Below are 27,095 nucleotides of genomic sequence, written 5' to 3'. Positions count from 1 at the left end.
AAGTTCAACACTCATCCAAAGTCCACAAATGGCAATCCAGAAAGAAAAATATCAAACAAATCAGAAATGAATCCTAAATTCTACAAATATTCATGATCAATCCTAACATCTAGAAGAAGCATCTTGAAAAAAATCAGATCATTTGGCATTTATTTGGCATGGTAAATAAAATCAGCAAATCAAGCAAGAAATGGTGTGACACACATTGTCACACCTACATTAACCACATCATAACTCATCAACCAGAAATGCTAAAAATGCAAACTCTATACCAAAATTACCATTAGGATATCTAGTTTACATATCTAAATTTTCAGCTTCATTGGATCAACCATCATTATTTCAAAAAGAAAATGGCAAGCAAGGTGCAAGATATGACATGCAAACATAAACCCTAGGCCAAAAACATTTTTAACCGTGCACAAATTCTGGAAAAATATCCATAAAATAGAAGACATCATGAAGATCATTGTGCAAAAAACCTCATGTGATTTGGATGAATATTCAGTGAGTTATGAATTTTTGAATGAAGGAAAAAATTAAAAACATGTGAAACAAGCATATGGAACATGGTTGAAATAATGACCTAAAATGCCAAAAGCCAAATGTGAAACTGCTGGAGTGGGGAATCGATCCGTGTTAGGATTCAAATCATGGCGCGCTCAATGAAACGCGTCGTTTCATTAAAGCCTCGGTGGCAAGGCTTGTGCGCTCGTGACCAATGAAAATGACACGCTGGCTCCATGCAGCCAATGCATGAGCGCTAAGAGAAAATTGCATGCAAACACGGCCAGGCAAAGATCAAACACGATTGGAATTGAAAACCTAAATGTTCATCGTGTTCTTCATCAATTCATACACTCAAGAACAATTGTTCACAGAAATTCACAAACGATACATCATTGCACTCGTCTTTGCACGTACATCAACAATCTCAACTCAATTTATCCTAATTATCACTATCATGTCTGGATCGAGTAAAAGAAAATTCACACATCAATCTTATATTCAACAGATCTCACTCAAATCTTGATGAAAATTAATGCCACAAAGCTCAGAATACTCATGGATTCAAGATCTACAACATGCATATCCTAATTGCATGAATTGTTAGATTCGAAATCTTACCTTCAAGAGATTGCAGAACTGAATTCGTGACTTTCAAGCCTTGAGAAGCAAAAACAGATGATCTTCAATGCTAGTATGATAATTTGGATGAATGTTGGATGCTCAGTCTTGCTTGATCTTGCTCAAATCTACAGTTGCCATTGATGATGCTAGCTTCAACAATTCAAGAATCAGCTCAAAATCCTTGCAATCTTGCTTCAATCCAACTCAGTTATTGTTGTAGATGATGATTCAATCGTGGAAATAGCAAGGTTTGTGAAGAATTTTGATGAATCTTCAAGAAAGAGTTTGAGAGCACAATGAAGAAAAAGTTCAGATCTGAAAATTATGGAGTTGTTGTTTTGATTTTCTGTTATGATTATTGTTATATACCCTCTGCTAATGAAGCTGGTTAATCCTGATTAGGCTAATGCAAAAGGATTAGTGAAATGGAAATGTTTATGCCATTTGGCCAAAACACCCTTATACATATATGCCAATGGAACAGTGCTCGTGGCTGCATGGAAATGCACTTCAAATGTGATTTGGAAGCAAACGCAAATGGTTGGAAATGAAGGCAATGCATATTTTTTAAATTGGAGATTTCCCTCCAAAATTCAAATGAAATTCACATGAAAATGTCAATATTTTTGTGATGAGAATTGATGAAATGTGATGCATGATTATGATAGTAGGGATCAAGAGAGAAATGTTCCAAAAAGAACCACTTCAATTGGCCTTTTGGTTCAAAAGTTATGCCTTCTTGAAGTTCAAATTTGCTTGGCAACGATTGATCCATAACCTTTCAACCATAAATGAGAAATTATTTTTCTTAGACTTTTTGGAAAGGTGAGAGCAAGATCTTCAACTTTCATGTTGGGCAAAATTCCATTTGAAGCTTTCTTGATGATGTAATTTTGAGGAGAAGACCTTTCCATTTTTGGCAATTTGAAATTACAGGTCACTTACTATTTTTGGAAACTTTTCATCTGACCTCAAATTCTTCAATGTTGATATTTGAAATGTCAAATGAGACTTGTATGGACATGAATGAGGTCTCTCTAACCATCTCCCACCTTCAAATCCATGATTGAATGCACAGTTGACTTGTATTGACTTTTCTAGGGTTTCAGTTGACCTGGCTGGGATCAGGTGAAATTCAAGCCTCTACCACTTGAGATCTTGATTCAAAATGATATCATGGTTCATATGAGCTCTTGTGAATGATTATGGTGACCAAATTCTTCAGAATGGCCACCATCTATTGCTCAATGGCTGCCTTTGACTGGTTTGACCTAGTGTTGCTTCATCTGCAAGTAACAAGGTTAGATGACAATATTTTTGTACTTTTGGTTAGTAAACAAATGAAAAGCAATGATATACAAATGCAAAACATGCTTGGTGATCAAAAACCACTCTCAAAAGAATAACCCACCCACAGGAGAGCAAGCAAAGGTGTACAAAGATCCTTGAGGCAATGATATGATATGATATGATGCCATGAGGGATCTTAGGGACAAAATTGGGGTCTTACAGACCACACAAGACTAAAACCCTTATTCTCTCCTACTATTTCGTTCGTTATTTCTTGTGTGTTAAAACTAGGTTTTCCATGCCCTTTATATAGAAGCGTTTGGCCGGGCTTGGACATCATAAAACCCTAAAACTATTTTCCATTCGTATCTTCTTAAGACAAATGATTATATCTTGTTGGAAAATAAGTCAATCTGGTTTTAATTACTGATTGAATGGCGCGTTCAATCATCTCATCAATCACACATAGATTAGCATAAAAAACACAATCACACAATACATAACATTCAGACTGAATATTCTGTATACAGATGTCTTGACATCGGGTCTGACATCTCAGCAAAATCCTGCACAACCACATTTTAAACACCATGCAGGAACCTGTTATCTCATGTCAAGACAACACTTGTGACAACTTGTGAAAACTCTAGGTTTTACCAAAATTGATGCCAACACATAGAACCAACAAACTCTCCCTTTGGAAAATTTTGGCTAAAACATACATCAGACCATTTGTTTCACAAGAGAATAATCACATCATCAGTTTAGCAGCAGAAGTAATAAAACACACATTACTAGCTAAAATAGCAACTAGTAAACACATATTAAACACACATGCGCTTGTGCTCCTCCTCCTCCTCAGTCTGCTCAACACAGACAACACCTTCAACATCACCTATAACATACACCTCCCCATCTGACATCACCTTCAACATCGTCTATACTAAACAGATTATCTCCAACATACATCATCTTCAACATCATCTATCATCTGTTTATAGTATAGCATAGCTACTTTAGCTACTTCTCCCCCTTTTTAGCCAAAAGAGACCAAAGAGACAAAATAAATGTCTATTAGTCAAACAGAATGTCACACAGAATGTCAAAGCAAATTGTTAGGTGTTACAGATCCACGAACATACATAGCTATACAAGCTGAGATAAAAATCCAGAAAAACCAAAAAGAACCCAGAAAAAAATACATCAAGTCATCAGAACATGACTGCCAAAAGATCCACCAAAACATCCATCACAACACACCATCAGAAAAGTAGGGGACAACTTCAACAAAACTAGTCAGAGGAGCTTGCATCTTCATCAGCATCAGAACCAGAACTGCCACTTGTTTCATCTTTAGATTCAGACCTCTCACTAGAGGTTTGGGCTTCTGTTTCCTTGGCCTGTCCAACATTTCCTCTTTCAACTTGCTCCAAGCTTTCAATTAGAGCCTCCAAAGCTTCTTTCTTGGATTTTGCTACCCTTATCCATGTATCCAATTCTTTACAAGTTTCTTTCAGTTCAGCAATAAGACCACCTTTTGAGGCTGGCTTCTTCACAACAGATGTCATGACAATGTCTTTGACATGACTGCCTTCAAAAAATTTGTAATGAACTGATAGAGGAGGTTTTCTTCTACTAGGAATATCATTTGTGCAAAGAATTCCAGGTTGCTGGCTCAGGATAATCCCACAAATCATTGAGGGAAAAGCTATGGGCAGCTTCACTGCATTTGTAGAAGCATGTTTGACAATTTGTTTAAACATAACTCTACCATAATCAAATTTCAGCTTGGTTCCAACAGCAAAGATGAACCTTCCAAGGGCATTTGAAATTGTAGAGATGTGGTTGGTTGGTACCCAATTTGTTGACCCTATCTTGTGCAGAATAGCATATTTCACAGTCAGCTTCCCAGCAGGGAGATGCTTCTTACTAGGCCACTCCTTGACCTGTCTTGCAGTTATTTCCCTACAGACCTCATTGTCCGTGGCTTCCAGTTCACATGCCCCTTCTGTTCCTCTTCCTAGAAACTTATTAATCACAGTTGGAGAAAAAGTGATACACTTCCCTCTTACAAACACTTTACAAAACTCCTTGTTGTTTTTATCAGCAATGTCTTTAGGGATGTTGACCATAAATTCTTTCACCGGTCCTTCATAACACTGAGATAACCCAGCAACAGTTTTCATTAATCCAACAGTTTTAATAAGGTCCATGACCTCTTTGACCTCCACAGCATCCTTTCCTAATTCTCTCTCCACTGTCACCCTTCTTTGGATTACAAACTTCCATTTTGCTGCTCCATCTTCAAGATGGAAAGAAATATTGGTCAAGTGTACATCAGCAACTTTTATAGGGGATTTCTTAACAATTGTCCTCTTGACAGGGAGATGTCAGGGACATCTTCTTCAACATCTTCATCTGACTCAGAACTTTCTCTCACTTTCCTCTTCTTCACATCCACCTTGCTCCAAGATTTTGAGGGGCCTACACCAATGGTCTTTTTAGCAGTTTTGGCTGCCATCATTTCAGCCACAGACCTACCTTTTCTAGTCTTCATCCTCTTAGCCATACTAGGCTTCAAGTGATGAAGCAAGTTATCATCTTGATCATCCGAACTATCAACTTCTAGGTTAATCACCTTCTTTGCAGACTCATGCTTCTTAGACTGTGAAGCATTGGCAGTAGGTAATGCCACAAATTTCTTACCAAATAAGGTTTTCCCTAAAGAGCACAAACCTTCAGCAGCCATATCTTTTACAGACCTAGAGGAATCATCATCCTTCTCATTATGAGGTCCAACCTCAGGAGAGGGGTCCCTTCTTGATAGAGGAGTAGAAACTCCTTTTACATAATGTCCTTCATTGAGAATCCAAGTGACTATGTTTCTTATGACACGATCAGTGTGATGCGTGTCGTCCTTAGAGCTAGGAGTATGAGTGGAGCTGGAGGGGATATTAGAACGGTTACCTCGAGTAGGGCATGCATTGGCAAATGCATCCATGGGATGGTTGGAGACAGGAGCTTCGCCTGGAATGACAGACAGGGGAATCACGTCTAAAATATCTTCATCAAGAAAGTCATAGAAGGTGTTCTATCTTTGTGAGTAGGATTGATAGTTTTAGAACCAGATGATGTTGGATGTTGTGACATCTTGTTGTTCTTGTGGAAAGGTTTCTGTTGCCCTAGCAGAGAAGTTTGATGAAGTCGAAGGAAGGTGAAAATGTTTGAGTAGACGTAGCGTGTGAAAAGGCAATAGATCGAATTTCCAATACTAGGTGATGATTTACCATAAATGAGGCACTTTATTTTAAATGGGAAGACAATATTTTTATTACCTTTTCCACTCCAAATTAATTGCTACAAATTCTCATAGATACAAATCCCTAATTTCCCTCTTACACATTCAAATTGATTAGCATCCAAAGCCTTTGTAAATATATCAGCTAACTGCATTTCAGTAGCAACATGCTCCAGGGCTATGATTTTATCTTCCACTACTTCTCTAATAAAATGATGACGGATATCAATATGTTTTGTCCTGCTGTGCTGAATAGGATTCTTAGAAATATTTATAGCACTCAGGTTGTCACAGTATAATGTCATGACATCTTGCGTAACATTGTATTCAGTCAGCATCTGTTTCATCCAAACCAGTTGAGAACAACTACTTCCAGCTGCTATGTATTCAGCTTCAGCAGTGGACAGAGACACACAATTTTGTTTCTTACTGAACCATGATATTAAGTTGTTCCCCAAGAAGAAGCATCCTCCTGATGTGCTTTTCCTATCATCAGCACTTCCAACCCAATCAGCATCATAATATCCAGTCAGCACAGATCCAGATCCATGAGTGTACAGCATCCCATAGTCACTGGTGCCATTGACATATTTCAGTATCATTTTCACTTGGTTTATGTGACTGGATTTTGGTTCAGCTTGATATCTAGCACAAACACCTACAGTAAAAGCAATGTCAGGTATGCTTGATGTGAGATATAGCAGACTCCCTATCATGCTTCTGTAGAGACTTTGATCTACACTAACACCATTTTCATCTTTAGAGACTTTCAGATGAGTAGGAGCACGTGTCCTTTTATGACTTGCATTCTCCATGCCAAACTTCTTAACAATGTTTTTGGCAATTTGCTTTGAGATAGAAAGATAGAATCTTCCATCTGCTTGACTTGTAGCCCAAGAGAATAGGTCAGCTCTCCAACAAGGCTCATTTCAAATTCAGACTGCGTTTGTTTAGCAAAATGTTCGACCATCTTATCTGACATCCCACCAAACACAATATCATCCACATATATCTGAGCCACCATGAGTTTTCCTCCTTCATTTTTAACAAATAAGGTCTTATCAATGCCCCCCTTCCTGTATCCATTGTCAATGAGAAACACTGTGAGTCTATCATACCAAGCCCTAGGAGCTTGTTTCAAACCATAGAGGGCTTTCCTTAACTTATGCACATGCTTTGGAAGATTTGGATCTGTAAACCCTTTAGGTTTTTCAACATACACTTCCTCTTTTAAGTAACCATTCAAGAAGGCACTTTTTACATCCATTTGGAGCAGTTTAAACTTCAGAATACATGCCACTCCAAGCAATAGTCTAATGGACTCAAGGCGAGCTACAGGGGCAAATGTTTCATCAAAGTCAACTCCTTCAACCTGAGTGTATCCTTATGCTACCAATCTTGCTTTATTTTTAGTAACCACCCCTTGTTCATCAAATTTATTCTTGTAAACCCACTTTGTTCCAATAACATTTATTCCTTCAGGTCTTGGAACCAGTTCCCATACTTCATTTCTCTTGAATTGGCCTAACTCTTCTTGCATGGCATTGATCCAGAATTCATCAGTTAAGGCTTCCTTGACATTCCTAGGCTCAATCTTGGACACAAAACAGCCATGTGAGATCACTTCCCTTGATCTAGTTGTAACCCTTTTTATTTGGGTCTCCTATAATAAGATCTTTAGGATGATCCTTCTGAATTCTGATAGAGGGTCCAATATTAATTTTGTCAGCTTCAGGTTCAGCTTGAGTGAGTTCACTCTCATTACTTTTGTCTGGGAAATCAGCTGGGGCATCATTTTGAGATGTCTCAACATCTTCTATGACATCAGTATGTTGATCATCAACCACAACATTGATAGATTCCATCATTACTCTTGTTCTGGAATTAAAGACTCTAAAAGCTTTGCTGTTTGTTGAGTAACCTAGAAGTATTCCTTCATCTATCTTTAAGTTTGGGATTCCTTTGACAGCTTCAACAGATATGATCCTCTTCATTCCTTTAAGATGCAGATGGCCCAATTTTTAATGCCACAACTTCACTTCTTCTTCTTTGGCTAGAGTACACATTGATGAATAACCAGTTTCTTGAGAACTCCACATATAGTAGTTGTCCTTAGACCTGACTCCTTTCGAGATCACTTCATTTTCTTTATTAGTAATCAGACATTTAGTTTTTGTGAAGTTTACATTTAGACCTTGGTCACATAGTTGACCGATGCTAATTAGGTTTGCAGTCAGTCCTTTAACAAGTAGCACGTTGTCAAGGTTAGGGACTCCACGACAGTTTAGCTTTCCAATCCCCTTGATTTCACCCTTTGCTCCATCACCAAAGGTTACATAGCTGGTGGCATGAGGATGACAGTCAATTAGTAGGTTTTTGCTTCCAGTCTCGTGTCTGGAGCATCCACTATCAAAATACCAGTCTTCTTTGGCTGAAACTCTGAAGAAAGTGTGAACTATCAGGTTAGTAGCACCAGTCCTAGGAACCCATTATTTTCTGTTGACAGGGATGTGGTGTTTGGGTCTAGGTTGATGATGAGAAGGACTAGGATAGCCATACAACTTAAAGCAGAATGGTTTTATGTGGCCAAATTTTCCACAGTAATGACATCTCCCTCTTTGGGGTTTTCCTTTATGTTGTCTTTCCTTATGATGTTGTGACATCTTTGGTTTACTACCAGTGTGACTACACCCAGGTTTGGATTCATTGAACCCAAGGCCAGACTTGTCTCCTGCCATTTTTCCAGTCTGGAGAATTTTGTCTAAGGTGTCAGATCCATTGTTTAGCATTCTGACATACTTTGTCATCTCATCCAGTTTGGAGTTCAAGAAAACTGATTCAGTCTTCAACTTAGAGATGGTTTCCAAGTGTTCTGTCTTCTCATTCTCCAATTGTGTTATCAATTTCTTCTGACTTTCCACTTATTGACACACTTCTTCACTTCTATAACACAACTTTCTGTAGGTAGTGGCTAACTCATCAAAGGTTACTTCATCATCACTTGAGTCTTCATCAGAACCCCATCTTCCAGTCAAGGCAGTGACAAGATTGGCAGACTCTCCTTCTGTTTCACTTTCATCAGACCAAGTAGCAGCAAGACTCTTCTTCTGTTTCTTGAGGTAGGTCCCACATTCAGATCTAATGTGTCCATACCCATCACATTCATGACACTGAACTCCTTTTCCTTGTTTGGACTTTTCATCAGATCTTATTCTTCTTCCAGCATCATTGGACCTACTGATGTCAGATGAAATGTTCTTGACATTAGACTTAGACCTTACATCCATCTTTTTCAGAAGTTTGTTAAACTGTCTCCCCAGTAATGCAACATCATTTTCCAGATCTTCATCAGTATCTTGACCACTTTCTTCCTCTTTCTCTTCAGTGTTTGACATGAAGGCTATGCTTTTGACTTTCTTTTCAGATCCATCACACATTCCCAACTCAAATGTTTGGAGGGATCCAATTAGCTCATCCACTCTCATATTGCAAATGTCTTTAGATTCTTCTATGGCTGTCACTTTCATGGCAAATCTCTTGGGAAGTGACCTGAGTATTTTCCTCACTAGTTTTTCATCTGACATCTTCTCACCCAGGGCTCCTGAGGCATTAGAAATTTCAAGGATATTCATATGAAAGTCATGAATATTTTCATCTTCTTTCATCCTCAAATTTTCAAACTTGGTAGTAACCAACTGCAATCTGGACATCTTCACTCTAGAGGTACCTTTATGAGTGGTTTTGAGAATATTCCAAGCATCTTTATCCACCTCACAGTTGTTCACCAGTCTGAAGATGTTCTTATCAACCCCATTGAATATAGCATTCAATGCTTTAGAGTTTCCAATGGCTAGTTCATCCTCCTCCTTGGTCCATTATTCCTCGGCCTTCTTATCAGTTGTAACTTCTCCTTCCCTAGTAATAACTGGATGTTCCCAGCCTGTTAGAATAGCCTTCCAAGCCTTATTATCCAAAGATTTCAGGAAGGCTACCATTCGAGGTTTCTAGTAGTCATAGTTAGATCCATCCAGAATTGGTGGTCTGTGAACAGATCCTCCGTTTCTATCCATAGTACCAGAAAGTAACGTCCCTAGATCTCATCTAGAACTAGAGCAGGATGCCTGCTCTGATACCAATTCAAATTCTGGTATCAGATATAAGATGTCGAAGGTAATGTCACAAAACTAATATCTGAACAATATAAACAGGATAAATGATAAAGAACAGTAGTACAAGTGACACAAGCAATTGTTAACCCAGTTCGGTGCAAACTCACCTACGTCTGGGGGCTACCAAGCCAGGAAGGAAATCCACTAAACATAATTAGTTCAAAGACTCTCAGTAAACAACTTCAAGTTACAGTCTTTTCACCTAATCTCTACCCGTGTGACTTCTATCTAAGAACTCTTAGATACGAGATCCTACTCACTCCCCCTTAATCACAACAGTGATGTAAAAACAAATATTACAATGAAAGAAGACACTTTTTCAAGAACACATAATTGATCTTACTTAAAAGCTTCAACCAAGTAAACACACACTCATGCTTCAAAGCTTAGAGTGGACAAATTATAACTCAAAAGTCAGTCCAATTCAATCATCTATGGATGAAAGAATGGCTCATAATACACACAACCACACAAGACTAAAACCCTTATTCTCTCTCACTATTTTCGTTCGTTATTTCTTGTGTGTTAAAACCAGGTTTTCCATGCCCTTTATATAGAAGCATTTGGCTGGGCTTGGACATCATAAAACCCTAAAACTATTTTCCATTCGTATCTTCTTATGACAATTGATTATATCTTGTTGGAAAATAGTCAATCTGGTTTTAATTACTGATTGAATGATGCGTTCAATCATCTCATCAATCACACACAGATTAGCATAAAGCGCAATCACACAATACATAACATTCAGAATGAATGTTCTATATACAGATGTCTTGACATCGGGTCTGACATCTCCGCAAAATCCTGCACAACCACATTTTAAACACCATGCAGGAACCTGTTATCTCATGTCAAGACAACACTTGTGACAACTTGTGAAAACTCTAGGTTTTACCAAAATTGATGCCAACACATAGAACCAATATTTAGTATTTTGAAATAGAATAAATGTCAAATAATTGTGTTGAGCCATTTTGATTGTTTGTATAAGTTTGACTTGTGTTGTTGGGCCTTGGTCAAGGTTGATTTGACTTTCTTCGGTTAAGATCATTGGATTTAGGGGATTGATGAAATGTACATTCCATCTCCCAAAATGAATGAATGATCTTAATTTGGTAAAAGTCCTCCTTTGTCCAATTTGAGTTTTGATTCATTCCCCTCCCTCTTCATCTAATTCCCCTTCTTTATACATCCATTTCATTTGACCTATGATATCTCAATATCCTAAGGATAGTTGATTGCAAAATCAACATAAGTATGGATGAGATTAGGCTACCTTTTTTGCATATTCTTTTTGTGTGTGGTATGTTTCATGAGCATAGTCCATTATACTATGTCTCTAACATGCATTAACACCAAAACTCTATTGTCCGGCCTCAAATAGTTGTGACTTCTACATAAGTCCAATTACGGTTGCTTAATATAGCGCTAAATTTTTGACACAAAAGGCATAACATTCTAGTTAGTGAAATTGTAAGTCTCCCCTCTTTCATGGTATTGTGTGGAAACTTGACCTTTTTTCCTTCCTTTGGAAGATGTCTTGGTTCAAGGATCCATGCTTGTGGTAAATGGGTTGAGTGTTCTCCAAAGAATGACTTAAACAAAAAGACAAAAGCAATACTAACTTCTAACTCATTAATAACTGTAGCACCTCAAATTTGCACCTATCATTGTACATACCATCTCATATTAGGTCATAGCATATCATGGTCCACTGCATAGCATTGCATTGCCCCAGTTGCCTCAAGAGCAAGCAAGTCAAGAGATTAGGTCAAACTGATCAGGAGATCAGTCCACCAAGCAAGCAAGGTTGTTTCTCAAGGAGCCAAGGCCCTAGGGTTTGTCCAACAAGTTCACATGACTTGGAGGTCCATTTGAAGTGTTTAAGTCAAGGGTTGAATGTTCAGAAGTCATCAGTTCATGCACAGTCAGTCAGAAACCCTAGAAAGTCAAAGTTGGTCAACTGTGGTTGATTTTGTGGTTTTGATGGATGGATTTGGTTTGAGAGAGCTTATTCATGTCCCAATAGGCCTCATGTATCATGGCAATCAACATCATTGAAGAATTTGAAGCCAATCAGAAAATTTCCAGAAATAGAAAGTTGACCTGTAATTTTAACTGCCAAAAATGGAAACTTCTTGATCTTAAACTTACATCATGATACAAGCTTCAAATGAATTTTTGCCCAACATGAAAGTTGAAGATCTTGTTCTCCCATTTTCAAAAAGTCCAAGAACTCTCAAATCCCATGTATGGTTGGCAAGATATGATCAATTCATTTTCACAATTTCTTGAACTTCAAAAGGCCATATCTCATGAACCACAAGGCCAAATTTAGTGGGGTTTTTTCCTACAAGCTCCATTTGTTCCCCTCTTTCCAAAAATTCATTCATCATGTACCAAAACCTTACCATGCAAAATACCATTTTTGGACTTGACTTCATTAATTTCAAGTGGTGCAAAAAGTTGACTTTTTGATTTAGCCTTTTTTGACACATTTGGCCATTTGGGATCTGTTTAGAAGGATATTTGAAACATGTTTGAGGCCCAAACTCGGCCAGACTTCATACCTCCATGTACACATGTTCAAAATTAGCAATTTGGCAAAACCTCTTCATTTAAGCTAATCTTGTTTAGCACTTCCATTACCAACCTTAAACAGACATATATAACTTCATTTTCAGCAAAATGCAACCCTAGCTAGCAGCCACAAACACACAAAAAACTCTCTTCTCTCAAAAAACACTCTTCTTGCACTTTTGCAATTTCTGCTGAAACCTTGAAAGCACTCGAGCATCCATTGGTTTTTCATCACCTAACCATCATTGTAAGCTCATTCCAAGTGTAAAACACCAACTGGAAGCTCATTTCGAGCTCTGTTTTCTTCAAGCTTCAGCCATGGCAAGTGTGGATTCAAGCTGGATTTGAGTTGTTCGAGCCAAGCTTCTTCAAGCATTCATCATTTCAAAGCATAAGGGGGACCTGTCCGAGCCAACATCATCAAAATAACAACTGCTTCCTCCATTTCTTCAAAAACCAGTAAAGTTTCGACCACCTTCTTTCTCTAATCCATGCTATGTTTATGGTAGATTATTCATTGCTGAGTCCATTGCAACTTGTCTCACTTAAAATGGTTGTGTCATGCATGAGAAATCTGGATTTTCATTTGTATGCTCAAATATGTTTTCAGTCGATTTGCTTTGATGATGATGATTTCATGAAAACCATGTTTGGATTATGCTTGTGCTTGGTTTGCTGAATCGATTGATATGCTTGCTGTCGATTTCTGAGCATGATTGTTCTCCACGTTTTTTGGAGAAGATGAACACACACGGTCACTGTAGCAAACCCTAATAATTTTTTCCAGAAAGTTTGTTTTTCACGTGTATTGTTTGCTGTTACTGTTCTATTGGAATTGGGCCAATCAGAACATTTCGTTCCGCCTCCCCTGTGCGCGCCGTTTTGCTTAATGAGGGCGTTAATTACCAGAATGCCACTCGGTCAACATGTTGACCTAGTATTCCATGTTCATTTTGTTTGTTTGTTCCAAATTGTTACTCATCCTACAAAAATCATTTCTCACTCATTTCAACTCCAAAATTCATGAAATTTTTTCCATCATATTCACATGAATGTCTATTATTTTATCATGATTTTTGCTGAATTTTTGGTCGGCTGGATTTTTTATGGCACTAGGGTTCTTGACATGTATGCACATTTTGTACCTTTTGCCAATTCTTTTGTGAAATTGTGATGATGCATCCATTTGAGCTGAAACTTTTTGTGGTTAATCTACACTCATTCATTTTTGTTTTGATGTAGAGTTTTTGAATTTATCATGTTTGGTGGTTAAGATATGAATTTTTGAAGTAGGGTGTGACAATTTGTGTCACACCAATGTTATGCCATTTCATGATTTTTGTTGACATGCTTCCTGACCTCCAATTAATGTGAAATTTTGCATGAATCTTCTCTCATATGTCTAGTTTATGTGTGAATTATCTTGGAATTAATTATGCCATTTCCTATTTGTTTGAGATTTTTCTTCCCTGCCTAGTCAAATGTTGACTTTGTGTGATACATGTTGCCATTCCATTTGGGAAATGCTCATATCTTATTGGATGATCATGAAATTTCACATGTGCATACTAGACATCTTAAACTTTGCATTGGTGTTAATCCCATTCATTTTTCATCTGTTTTCATTTAATTATGATTTTTTGAAGTTGATACATGTTTGTTTGACTTCTTTGTGCCTGCTTGAATTGGTTTTGACTTTCTGATTTTAATTGACTATCTTCCCATGATCCAAATGAGCTGAAATTTTATATGTATGTCATGTTGTGGGTTGTGATTGATCATGAATTATTTGATGATTTTTGGAATTGATTATGATTGGTTTTGAGCTAAGTCTTTCTGTTGACTTCTATGAGCTTTCATTTGCCATGTTTTGACTTCCTTTGCTTATGAAATCATGATGATGAATGATATGCATGTGGGACAAATTGAGTTTGCTTCTTGATTTTTTGAACTTGATTTTGGTTAACTTTCATTTGCTGTTTTGACTTTCTCATTCCTTTTTGACCCTAGGCTTGTCCTAAGTGGTCCAGTTACTTACTGTTGAGCTTATGTTTTCAGGTTGAACACCAAGTGACTAATGAGATCAATTTCTTTTGATCGAGCTTGACTGTTTATCATGAGCTAACCTTTGTTTTGTAGGTGGCTTGACTCATGTGATTTGAGTCTTGTGCTTTGCACATCTGATTACCTGATTTGTCTGTTGATTCTTTTCCTTTTGCTTTAACTGTTGAAATGTGTACTGATTTGTTTGACTATTTCAGGTACCATTAGTTGCTTAAGTTCTTTGAACTTGCTTTGCTTTGCTATTTAGCAACTTGCTTGAGGTATAATTCCTTTTCTTCATGTAGTCTGGAAGACCTGGCCTGTTACTTGGCCAGGCAACTGTCTGAAGTCCTCCTTAAGAGGCAATGCTTGTGTATGTTTAATTTGTCCTTGTACAGAGTCAAAGACCTCCTAAGTGAAGAGGCAATTGGCAGAACCAAGGGATAAGCAACCTATCCCCTGCTATTCAGTGTGTCTTCTGTTTTGCTCACACCACTGTGTTGATGCATTACAGATAAAAACCCAAGATCTTGTGCAATTGCACAGTTGAGTCAGTATCAAATGTGTAGAAGGGTTCCCACTTTCTGAACCCACACATTCTTGTCAGATGCTCTCCCTGGCCAGGGATAAGAGCAATGAGGCACACCCCTCATCTCCTTTCATCTGCTTCACCTTGGCTCTCAATGGCAAGGTTAAGAGCAATATTCACCCCATTCCAGAGGTTTGTTTGTTGAGGTTGATATGACCCCTCGACTAAAACCTAACCCTTGTGTGAGCCCCTTGTGTGTATATAGTGTGTGCTACCTGTGCTTGTATGTTTGTTTGACTTGCTTCCTGTGCAAGTTAGGTTTAGTTTAGACTAATCCTTGTTTGCTTTCGCCCTCGTTGCGATCCTTTCTCTCGCCCTCGTTGCGATCGAGCCTTTTCCTTTCTCTCGCCCTCGTTGCGATCGAGCCTTTTCCTTTCTCTCGCCCTCGTTGCGATCGAGCCTTTTCCTTTCTCTCGCCCTCGTTGCGATCGAGACTTTCCCTTTCTCTTGCCCTAGTTGCAATCGAGACCTTTGTCCCTCCGTAGCCGAACTACGGCAACTCTGATTCTCATGTCCAGATGAGATACGTAGGCACGAGATGCGATGTCTTGTCGAGTTTGACTAACAACTAACATTAATTCTTTTCTCTCGCCCTCGTTGCGATTGAGACCTCCCCTTTCTCTTGCCCTAGTTGCAATCGAGACCCTTGCTTCCTGTGCAAGTTTGGTGTGTGTGTGGCTTGCTTCCTGTGCAAGTCATGACTAGGATAGGTTGGCCCTCGTGCCATTTAGCTAGAAACCTTAACTTAGGGACGACTTTGCATGACAACCTCTAGGCTCGAGTCGTAGTCTCCCTAGTGTTGTGTCTCCCTCTGTTATCTGGTTAGGCTAGATCCTTATCCCTCCGTAGCCGAACTACGTCGCCCTGATCCTCATACCAGATGAGGTACGTAGGCAGGAGATGAGATGATCTCTCCGGGCACCCTTTTTCTTTTTTGTGTGTGTTGTTTGACAGTTGCTAGGCTCGAGTGCCTGACTCCTTAGCAATTTGTTGTCTGTTTGTTTGAGTGTGTGCTTGACAGTTATAGGCTCGAGTCCCCGACTCCCTATTAACTTGTTGTGTTGTTGTGTGCTTGGAAGCTGATGTAAGTCCATCGAGTGGCATTCGGGTTCCAGTGTGGGTTTGTTTTGGTTCAGATGCTGATGTAAGTCCAGTGATTGGCATTCAGGCTCCACGTTTGCCTTTGCCTGTGTTTGTTTGTGTGCGTGTCAGCCGAGCTACGAATGCTCTGATTCTTCTCTCGTCCGAGAAGATACGTATGCATAGGATGCGACATCCTAGCGAGCATGTGTCGTTTCCCCAGTCCGAACTACTTCGACTCTGATGTCTATGCCTGATAGACTAAGTAGGCCCAGGATACGATATCCTGCCGAGTCAGTTTCAGTCAGTTTCTTTTGTCTCTTTTCAGCCAGTGTGTGTGTGTTTGAGCAGTGTTTTTTAGCAACCATTTCCCTTCCTATTGTGCGTGGATCCCGTCGAGTACGACGGATGCGTAGGGGTGCTAATACCTTCCCTTCGCATAACCGACTCCCGAACCCATTCTCTTTGGTCGCGAGACCATGTTCTTTCCTAGGTTTACTTCGAGCGTTTCCTTTCCCTCTTTTGGGATAAATAACGCACGGTGGCGGCTCTGTTGTTTCTTCTTTTCCCGCCGGTTTTTCGCGTGATGCGACAATAACTAACATTTAATTTCAAGTCTTTAACTTTTAATGCACTTTATGCTTAAGCCTTATTCATTTGCCATTATTCATTCCATTCTAATTGTTTATGTTAATTTTATTTTCACTTTATCCATTTGGACCATATTATGTGATATATTTTGCTTGTGTATATTTTGTTTGCTTGTGTGGTCTTTGACCATTAATGTACATAATAAGAACAAAAACCCTAAAAAAACTTCTTGTGTCACCTGTTGGTTTGATCTGAGACAATTGGACTTAGAATTTAGGCAACACTCCCTATTCAAAGGACTTGGCCAATACCAACTTTCATGTAACCAAGTGCTTGTAATCTAAAACTTCATCTGAAACATCATTGAAGATCCCTTTGAGTTCATCTGCAACATGATCATTGTAAAGTTGTTATTCTGAACCTGTGACTTGTGGAATTCATATGTTACATGGGCAAATGTGAAGGAGATCATGGAGTGGCTAAATCTTGGATGCAGCTATCTTTATTTGATGCCTTGTTCTTCAAGTTAATATTGTATGCATTGTTTGTTGCTTGATTCTAATGTCTAAGGGAATTTGGGGTTTCTATATGATATTCTTGTCTATTGGATTGTAGCTCATTGGTTAGATCTTTTCAACTCTTAACTTTTAAATTTATGCTTAGGATTAGTCTCTTCATCTCCTCCCCATCTATTTAATTTTAAAATCTCTCCCTCCTTTTAAAAACTTCTTTGCTTGTACTTGTATTTTTTAACTAAGACCCTTTGCAAATTAGAAACTTTGGCTTTATGCCATTGCATTTTCAAACTTCTTTTCTTAAATCAAACTTGTAAGTAAACTTAACCACACTTGACTTAAAATTTTCAAAAGCCAAAAAATAACTAACTCATTTAAACCATTTTCTAGGCCCTTGTGCCTTTCAAACTTAATTTTTTGATTAAAAGCAATGGATCCACTTTGAAATTTGTATCACGAACTACGAGGTTTTGATCCCTCATTTTTATGTTGGTACGTAGGCACAAGTCCGAAGGTCTTGTCAAACACAAAAATATAATTAATGAATTCTTTTCTCATCCCCCCATTCTATGTGTTTGTAAACATCATTTTGTACAAAATACATATGCACACAAGAAAGGGATCCCTAGGTGTACCTAGGACACTTTGGGTGCTAACACCTTCCCTTTCTATAACCAACCCCCTTACCTGTAATCTCTGGCATTTTATTAGTTTTGATTTGAAAACTTCTTATTTTTGGGTTTTGTTCGTACTTTTCCCTTTTCCCTTGGAAACAATAAAAGCGCGGTGACGACTCTTGTTATTTGATGTCTTGCTTATCCATAGCTTGATGATCATGAATTTATCGCTACACTGCTTCTAACAACTTTTGCACTTCTTTCTTTACTGCATCACTCAGAATGGGATTTATCCTTCTTTGGTGTTCTCTAGAGGTCTTATTGTCTTCCTCTAGCATTATGCGATGCATGCATATGGAAGGGCTTATTCCTTTTAGATCTGAGATATTATTGCCTAAAGAAGTTGGGTATTTTCTCAAAACGTGTAGAAGCTTTTTGGTCTCTATTTGCCCTAAGTGTGCATTTATGATTACAGGTCACTCAATTTCAGTATCTAGGAATTCGTACCTTAGATTTTTGGGTAACGACTTAAGTTCTATGGCTGGTTTCTTTGGGCAAGGCATATGATCGGGCGTTAGTGTTAGGCATTCGCTTAGGCTGTCATCTTGGTATTCCTTACTTCAATTTTTATCTTCAAAAGTAGGAGGCCTATGAATTTTCAGTATTTAGGAGTATGATGCTTGTTCATTCTCCATTTCTCTTATGCATTCGTCGATGATATCTAGTAGACAACAGGTGTCGTCTATAGTTGGTGCCTTTAGGAATTGCGTCAAAATGAATTCGACTTTTTCCTCACCAACTTCAAAGGTTAGCTTGCCTTTCTTAACATCTATGATAGCTCCGACTGTAGCTAGGAATGGTCTTCCTAATATAATATAGATGTTGGAATCCTCTTTTATATCCATGATTATAAAATCAGTTGGAATATATAATTGTCCTATGCGCACCAGAACGTTTTCTAGCATACCTACGGGAAATTTAACAAAATGATTTGCAAGTTGTACGGACATCCTCGTAGGTCTTAGTTCTCCCATTTTTAGCCTTTCGCATATGGACAAGGTCATTAAACTAATACTGGCTCCTAAGTCGCATAAAGCTTTGTCGATGACAAACTTTCCGATTACACAGGGTATGGAGAAACTACCTGGGTCTTTCAGCTTATGAGGCATATTGTTTTGTATTATGGCGCTACACTCAGCAGTAAGTGTAACAGTTTCGTTATCCTCTATCTTCTTCTTGTTAGATAAGATTTCTTTGAGAAACTTAGCATATGAGGGCATTTGAGTTATGGCTTCTGTAAAGGGTATTGTGATATTCAATTGTTTTATAAGCTCTACGAAATTTTTAAATTACCCTACACTTTTAGATTTAACAAGTCTTTGATGACAGGGGCAGCGATGCTGTTATATGGTTCATCCTGTGAAGGGATTGCATAATACTTAAGAGGATGGTTTTGCACTCCTTCAACCATCTCTAGTTGAATAACTGATTCATAAGTAGGAATGTTAAGGTCAGGAAGATTTAGCTTGATACGATGTTCCCGTATCAAGTCTCGTATCCATCATTCTAATCTAAGATAATGCTCGGGTTCGTCGAACTGTAACTTTAATTTCTCGCCTTGAGAGCAAGTACTTGGCATACACTCGACATATATAGAATGGGAAAAAGAATTGTTTTCCTTAGTCTATACTGGGTAACACTAAAGTTATGATATCGACTAAATTAGTCCCCGACAATGGCGCCAAAAACTTGATCGCGACTTAGTAAGTCTATGTGAATCATGACTGCAAGTGCACAGTCCTATCGCGTAGTTTTAAAGATTATCGAACCCACAAGGACTAATAATGAACGTATCATGGTCTAATGTTGCTATGTAAATCTAAGGTTGATGATTGTTCTATGATTGGAGGTATGAACAGAAATAACTATAACGTAAATAGAAATAAGATATGGGATATAGGGGATATCGGTATGTAATACATCAAACTTCGGGGATTCGATAGATAGTTGGTGAAATCTTATTGGTTAAAATATTCTTCAGTAGAAATTATTTATAGAAAGGACTTAGTCTCACACTCTCGTTTTTAGTGACTCTGACCATATTCCTAAACCAGAACGCTTGGCTCTCACGGTCTCATTTTGAATTTAAAAGTAATTTTTGAATATAAATAAAGTCTAATTAATCCTAAAGCGCTCTCGCTGTGTTTAGGATTAATGTCTAGTTTCAGCTATCTAGTTAAGATCTCAAACTCTCGTTCTTGTTGACCATAACCTTAGTTTGTTTTGAACTCTCGTTTTGAATTTAAGAAACTAAAACCAGAAAAATAAGTTTTATAAAAACTAACACCAATTATTTATTGAATCCCGTCGTTTCGACGGTCTTTACATATTGATACCTAAGGGTTTAGTCGGACATGGATCCGGTAACAGACATGGTATTTGGGAAATTAAACATGCAATAAGGCATAAATAAATAAAACAGTAATCAAAATAAAACCTGGATTGCAATTTAAGAACTGGAACTGAATCTTGAATCTTCGATTAAAATAAGTCCAGCAGGCTTTGGCAATGAATAACCCTTACAATTGAATCCCAAATGTGTAAAATAATAAACTGTAATAGTCCCCAATGTGGAGAAACTATCACTTTTACAAGGTAAGAAACTGCCTAGAAAACTAAAAGAAAATAAATGTTGAATGAAAAAATAATCGTAAACTTGAAAACTGGAAGAAGAGAGAGCGTGCGAGTCTGAGAGGTCCTTTATATACATTTTCCATATTCCTCATTTGTAGCAAAGGTGGGTGGATTCGTGGCTAAAAAGGTGGAGAAAAGGGTGGAAGACTAGGTTGTGGCGGTTGCCACAACCCTAGCTTTTTAATGAGTGGCGAGCGCCACCTTTGTAGCAACAGAAAACCACTTCTCAAGGGTTGGTGGCGGGTGCCACATACCCCTTGGGCCAATGTGGCGGGCGCCACACTCCTTGGATAATGGGCGCCACAAGCCCATTTGCTTTGGTGGGCCATTATCTCCTTGAAAGCTTCATTTTCTTCTCTTTTTCTTCCCTTTTTCTTTCCTTTTTGCTATTTTCCATTTTGCTTGTGGTAAACCTTTTAATCGATAAATACATGCAATAAACATAAAATATTGCATAATAATAAGTGTTAATTGAGTAAAAAGCAATGCATATGGAGCCAAAAATACAATACGTTTTCGCGTTATCACTTGTATGCTCGAGCACGGGAGCTTTAAGTGTTTATCTGTTTACGGTAGAATGGATGAACTCGGATCGCACTCTAGTAGTTAAACATTGCTTGCTCGTACATGGAGGCTTAAGCGTCATTCACGGTAGAACGGAAGTAACACGTCCTTTCTAAAAAGGTTTTAAACTAAAAATGAAGCCCAAAGGTAAAACTGAGTTTGATGAGGTGAGTTTGCTTTTATTCTGAAATGAGAGTCATGATTCGAATCATACTAAAGTCTATGAATGGAGATGAATACAATGAGCAACTAGGTCATTCGTCGCGTACCCAAAGATATTCAGAATGGGGGTAGGAACTCTCCAGTCACATTCCTTCTCCATTGCTTAAGGCTCATTTCTTACAATTCTAATTGTAGGGTTAATTGTTTTTGAGTTTATTCATAAAATGGTTTTAGTTTTACTAGGGGAACAAAAGGATAGAAATGAAACCCTGAAAGGTTGAAGTCTGCTCTTCAGTTTGATCTTCATGCCTGTGTAGAAAGACTTATCAATTATTCGATTTAAATTGCACTAAAGTATATGATTAGAGGTGAATACAATGAGCAACTGGGTCATTCGTCCCATACCCAAAGATATTCAGAATGGGGGTAGGAATTTTCCAGTCCCATTCCTTTTTTACTACTTAAGGCTCATGATGTGTAATTTGAATCATAATCGATGAGTGTTGAATTTGAATTTCCTTGTAGCTTCCCAAGATAAAGAGTTGTCTTTGAAGAATGAAGAGGTTTATCAATCAACTTGAATCAAGTTGTGCTAAAGCCTATGAATAGACGTGAATACAATGAGCAACTGGGTCATTCGTCCTGTACCCAAAGATATTCAGAATGGGGGTAGGAATTCTCCAGTCCCATTCCTTCACTATTACTTAAGACTCATGGCACACAACTTGGCTCATGATCAGTAAATGTTGAACTTGACCTTTGTAGTGCTTGAATAGTATATTTGTCTTATACTGATTTGAATTGCTTGAACTCTTGATCTTGATCTTTGAATCTTGATTGAAGTTGGAGATCCAGTATCCAACATATCTTGATCGCAAGGACTTGCTTTTGAAGGTTGAGAAAAACAAGAAAGGGGGTTTGAATTGTTTTGGAAATAAAAACTTTTTCAAAAATCAGACACACACAGAATAAAAAGGAAATGACACAGAATTTTATACTGGTTTGCTTGAAATTCAAAGTTACTCCAGTCCACCCGGCCAAGGTGATTTCTCCTTCAAAAAGGACTTAATCCACTAATCTTGAAAGATTACACAACCAATTTTCTAAAAGAATAACCTCTCAGCCCTCTCAAGTATTCAGACTACACAGAGTCACTTGAGGAAGTAGTTCAAGCAAGAGTATAAATTGTAATGTAAAGTGATTCTAACAAAGAAGCAAGAATTACAGAATTGTAAGAACAATAGCTTTTCACGTAAGAGCAGTAGCTCGTGAAAGATAAGAATGAAATTGAGAGTATTCGTTTTCTTGTGTGTCTCAGGTGTGTCTTCTTGTCAGGTAGTCCTTCCTTTATATAGTCATTGAGAAGGACTGTTGGAGTGATGACAGGATCTTGGTCATTGAAGAATATTTAATGTCATTACTTTCCTTGTTTCTTTCTAAAACAATTTTCCACGCCTCGTTATTTCCTTCTCGAAATACTTTCTTTCCAAGTTGAGATTTCTTTTCGATTACGCATTCTAAGCTGGTGAGTCTTTGTTAGAGTCTTGATAGATCAGAGTTTGCCTTCAGAGGATAATTATGTCTAACCACATCAGAGCTTCTCAATGCTCTAGACTTCTTTAGATTAAGAGTCTGGATTCAGTATTCTTTTATCGGAGTTTCTGACTTCTTAATGTTACGCTGGTATCTGCGTTGATTAGAATCAGAACCTTCTGGACACATTCTTTCTGAGTAACATATGATAATCGAATATTTTGTATCTGATGTAATTCTCTATCTGATGTTTGATCAGAGTCCTGCACACTAAGAAAAAATCTCGTTAGAGTACCATTTTTGTTTCATCTTTTGTCATCATCAAAATCTTAGAGATATATTGTAGAACCAACTTTATTCTTACAGCTTTATCAAGTGATCAAAGGTCTTTTGGGGAAATAAGCACAGACAAAGGATTTATTCGATCAAAGCGTGCTTTGATCAACTTAATCAGTGGGGAAAATCAATTGGAGAATTCATACACAAACAAACACATAAATTTAATCAGTTAAAGAGATGATTTACAAGTCCTAATCTAGGGGAACATGCATCAAGATCTAAAACCTTAAGTACTAAGGTTAATGAAAAAAATTGCACAATTAGGGCATTAAGCCTGATTATCTAATATAAGAATTCTAATAAATTCTAAATCATCAAAAGAACTTAACCAAATTCTAAAATTCTAACCAATTCCAAAATCTAAATCAATTCTAACCTCATTAGTCTAATTAGAATTCTAAAATATCCAATTAATTCTAAAATTCTAATCTAACATCCTTATTAATTCTAATTATCTAAATCAACCTAAATTTCTAATTATCAAGAAATTTTAATCAAATTCTGATTAGCCTAATCAGGTCCCAAAACCTAATTAATCTAATATCATAATTAATTCTAATTATCTAACCTAATTATAATCTAAAACAAATATGGAAATAATTAAATAAACAAAGTGGTGCTTGGGGGTGCAGGCCCAAGTATGGAGTATCAGCAGGGACTTTGGGCACAGAGGCCCATCCCTAGGCCTGTTGGCCTTTGCACTGCAGCATGGGGTGTTGAATAACAATTTGTTTGGGCCTCCAGAACAATCTTCAGACCCGGGTCCAAGCCAACACCATCAAACACGTCGTAACACACATTCATCAGCTCATATGGACAAGCTTTGATTCCTTCCCAACTTCATCTTCTTGCTTTAAAAATTCACATGAAGAAAATCATGAGCCAGTAAAACGAGATCCACATATCTTTGATTCCATATTTTTACCTCCATTTCGGAAATCAAACTGAAACTATGAAAAATCTTCAATCTGGAATAATCGTCGTCATCCAAGTCTTTCAAATCACCGTCTTCACCAAATGGAACTGTGAAATCCGTGCGCGAGGTTGAACGACTTCAAGAGGTTCAAATTGATAGGATGAGAAAGAGAATGAGACTTACCAAGTTGATTCGATGCGTTGGTTCTCTGGCGAAAAAAGGTATGAATTTCTTTCCTTCTCTCTGCACTTTGGTTTCCTCCTTATTTTTACGAATTTTCACACTTCTTTTAAATATTCTCGAGAGATCGTGAGAGCAGAGGGACGTGTGAATTCATGTGTGAGAAATTGGACGAAAAACTCTGAAAAGTGAGAGTGAGTCGTGATGAATGAATGATGAATTTGATGAATAGTAAATTAATTTATGTTATGAAAAATTTGTTGATTCTCTAAACTGTGATCTGAATGAAAATAAAATATTGTGGGAAAAGATGTGGATCGAACCTATCATTTCTGAAGCATGAAATGTGTACTTATAGAGTTCAAATCTGTTACTAAATTCACATGAAATTCAAGTTGAAATGAAATTTTCAGTTAGAAATGCATAATTAGTAAGGATGAAATTAACTTGGAATTCAACTGAAATTTTAAATGATATCTTGTTCCTTATTAAGCTCAAATGAAACTCAACTTACAAATGTGATTTTAAATGTATGCCAACCCTGTCTTAGTCATAAGATGTGAGATGAAATGTGAAAAGAAATTCAAGTGAAAATGTGATTGAGATGGAAATGTAAACTACCGCTATTCAATTGTTAGTTTTCTCAGGGTGTTTTTTCCACTTGAGGGTTCTCAACTATCAAATTTTCAGCTTCCACATTATCTTGCTTGATTTCCTCGGCATCATCAGTCTTTGCATTATCAATGATTATGTTATCAGCATAAACTGGATCAGCTTTCAGTTCTTCTGCAGAAGACAGTTCCTTTTCAGATTCAACTATTGCCTCCTAAACCAAGGCATTTGAAGCTTATTGAACAAGTTCACCTTCTGTATTACTAGGCTTAATTTCGTCTGCATCATTACTTTTTGTTTTATTATTGACATTGTCATCAGTGTCCATTGGATCAACTTTAGGTTCTTCATCTATAAAGCATGAACAAATTTGTCATTAAAGTACTTCTCCAGAAATATTCCTCTGATGTTGAATACGGAAATTTGGAGCAGCTTCCTTGAGTTTTTGAGCAACAACCATGGTGATTGGTAGTTGAAGTTAATTAATCCACTGCTTGAAACTAGTTAAATAATTGTTAGCTATTATTAGGTTTTTGTGTGTTTGAATTATGCTGCATAATTTTTGTATAGTTTAGTGTGGCTGCAGTTGTATAACTGTTAGGCAGGTTTTGTGTTGTTGATGTTGTTGTTCAATGCTAGATAATCATTGTGTACTACTGCTCGATTTCGTGATTGTGTATGCATTTGGATTGTCTTGCGTAATGTTGAATGGTTTATGGTCATGAAATGTGTGTACACAATGTTGCATGTTTTCCATGGTTATGATGATATTGTTTGTCTTGATGTTGTAGGTTGGCTGCCATGGTTATGGATATTGGCACCAAAGCTCTAAACAAAACCATCATGACAAAGATGCAAGAACAAGCTTTGGAGGGGAAGTTGGCTTGGAAGAAAAATGATGAAGCAAGAAGAATGAAGGATGACATTATGAAGTTTAGGACTCTTAAAATAAATGTTGACTTTGGTCAAAGTTGACCAAAAAGTCAACTATTGACCAAAGTCAACCTTTGGTCAAAGTCATTATTTTTTGTATTTCTTTTCAAATGATGTAAATGTGACCATGTATGAATGAATATTTGTATGATTATTGTTGATTCTAAGTGTTGACAGCAATTTTGGTAAAACAAAGAGTGTTCACAAGATGTTATGTGTGATGTCTTAACATGAGATATCCTTTGTACCTGTTGGAGTTCAAGAACATGTGCATGCAGGATTGTTTCAGAATGCCACATACAATGCCATGGCTTCTGATATTGGATGTACCTGCTGGAGCTTAAATGAAAGACATGTTCATGCAGGATTGTTTCAGATGACATGCACAAGATCATGACATCTGATATGGCTGTACGTGCTGGAAGTTATAAAAGGAATTATTGGATTATGCAGGATTTTTCCAAGATGTCAGACCCGATGTCATGACATCCTGTACACAGAACATTTAGTATGAATGTCTGGTGTTTTGTGATTAAACAATTAATGGCAATCTTTGGATGATTGAAGATATGGCTAGCTGGCGCATTCAATCATGGATTACAACCAGATTTACTTATTTTCCAAGGAGATCTAAACAGCTGTTATAAAAAGATTTGATTGGAAAATAGATTTAGGGTTTTCAAGATGTCCAAGTCTAGCTGGATGCTTCTATAAAAAGGGACTTAGAAAATCTGTTTGTACACACAACCAAGACTGAGCGAAATATAGAGAGAGAGCTAGGGTTTGTGTCTGTTTAGTCGTAAGACTTGTAGGGCATTCAAGTCATCCATTGATGATTGAATTGGACTGATTTGTGGTTGTAATTTGTCACTCTAAAGCTGTTAAGCAAGAGTGTGTGTCTTCTTGATCAAAGCTGTGAAGCAAGATCAAGAGTGTGTCTTCTTGATTGAAATTGTGAAGTATAATCAAGAGTGTGTAATTGAAAAGTATTTTCTTTTCTCAAGGGATTGTTGTTTAAAATCACTGGTTCTATTGACCAAAGTCAACCTTTGGTCAAAGTCATTATTTTTTGTATTTCTTTTCAAATAATGTAAATGTGACCATGTATGAATGAATATTTGTATGATTATTGTTGATTCTAAGTGTTGAAAACAATTTTGGTAAAACAAAGAGTGTTCACAAGATGTTATGTGTGATGTCTTAACATGAGATATCCTTTGTACCTGTTGGAGTTCAAGAACATGTGCATGCAGGAT

General features: G+C 37.4%; 1 long non-coding RNA gene across 1 annotated transcript; it reads left to right on the top strand.

Moving 5' to 3' along the window:
- The first annotated feature begins 23,971 nt into the window (after positions 1–23,971).
- Positions 23,972–26,019, top strand: LOC127135519 (uncharacterized). Its single transcript, XR_007808597.1, has 2 exons — positions 23,972–24,335; positions 25,698–26,019. It is a non-coding gene; the product is annotated as an uncharacterized LOC127135519 (long non-coding RNA).
- The last annotated feature ends 1,076 nt before the right edge of the window (positions 26,020–27,095 follow it).

Source organism: Lathyrus oleraceus, chromosome 4, assembly GCF_024323335.1.
Source record: "Lathyrus oleraceus cultivar Zhongwan6 chromosome 4, CAAS_Psat_ZW6_1.0, whole genome shotgun sequence".
Lineage (NCBI taxonomy): Eukaryota > Viridiplantae > Streptophyta > Magnoliopsida > Fabales > Fabaceae > Lathyrus > Lathyrus oleraceus.
The sequence above is the reverse complement of the archived record's forward strand: the minus strand, read 5'-3'. Positions and strand labels throughout refer to the sequence as shown.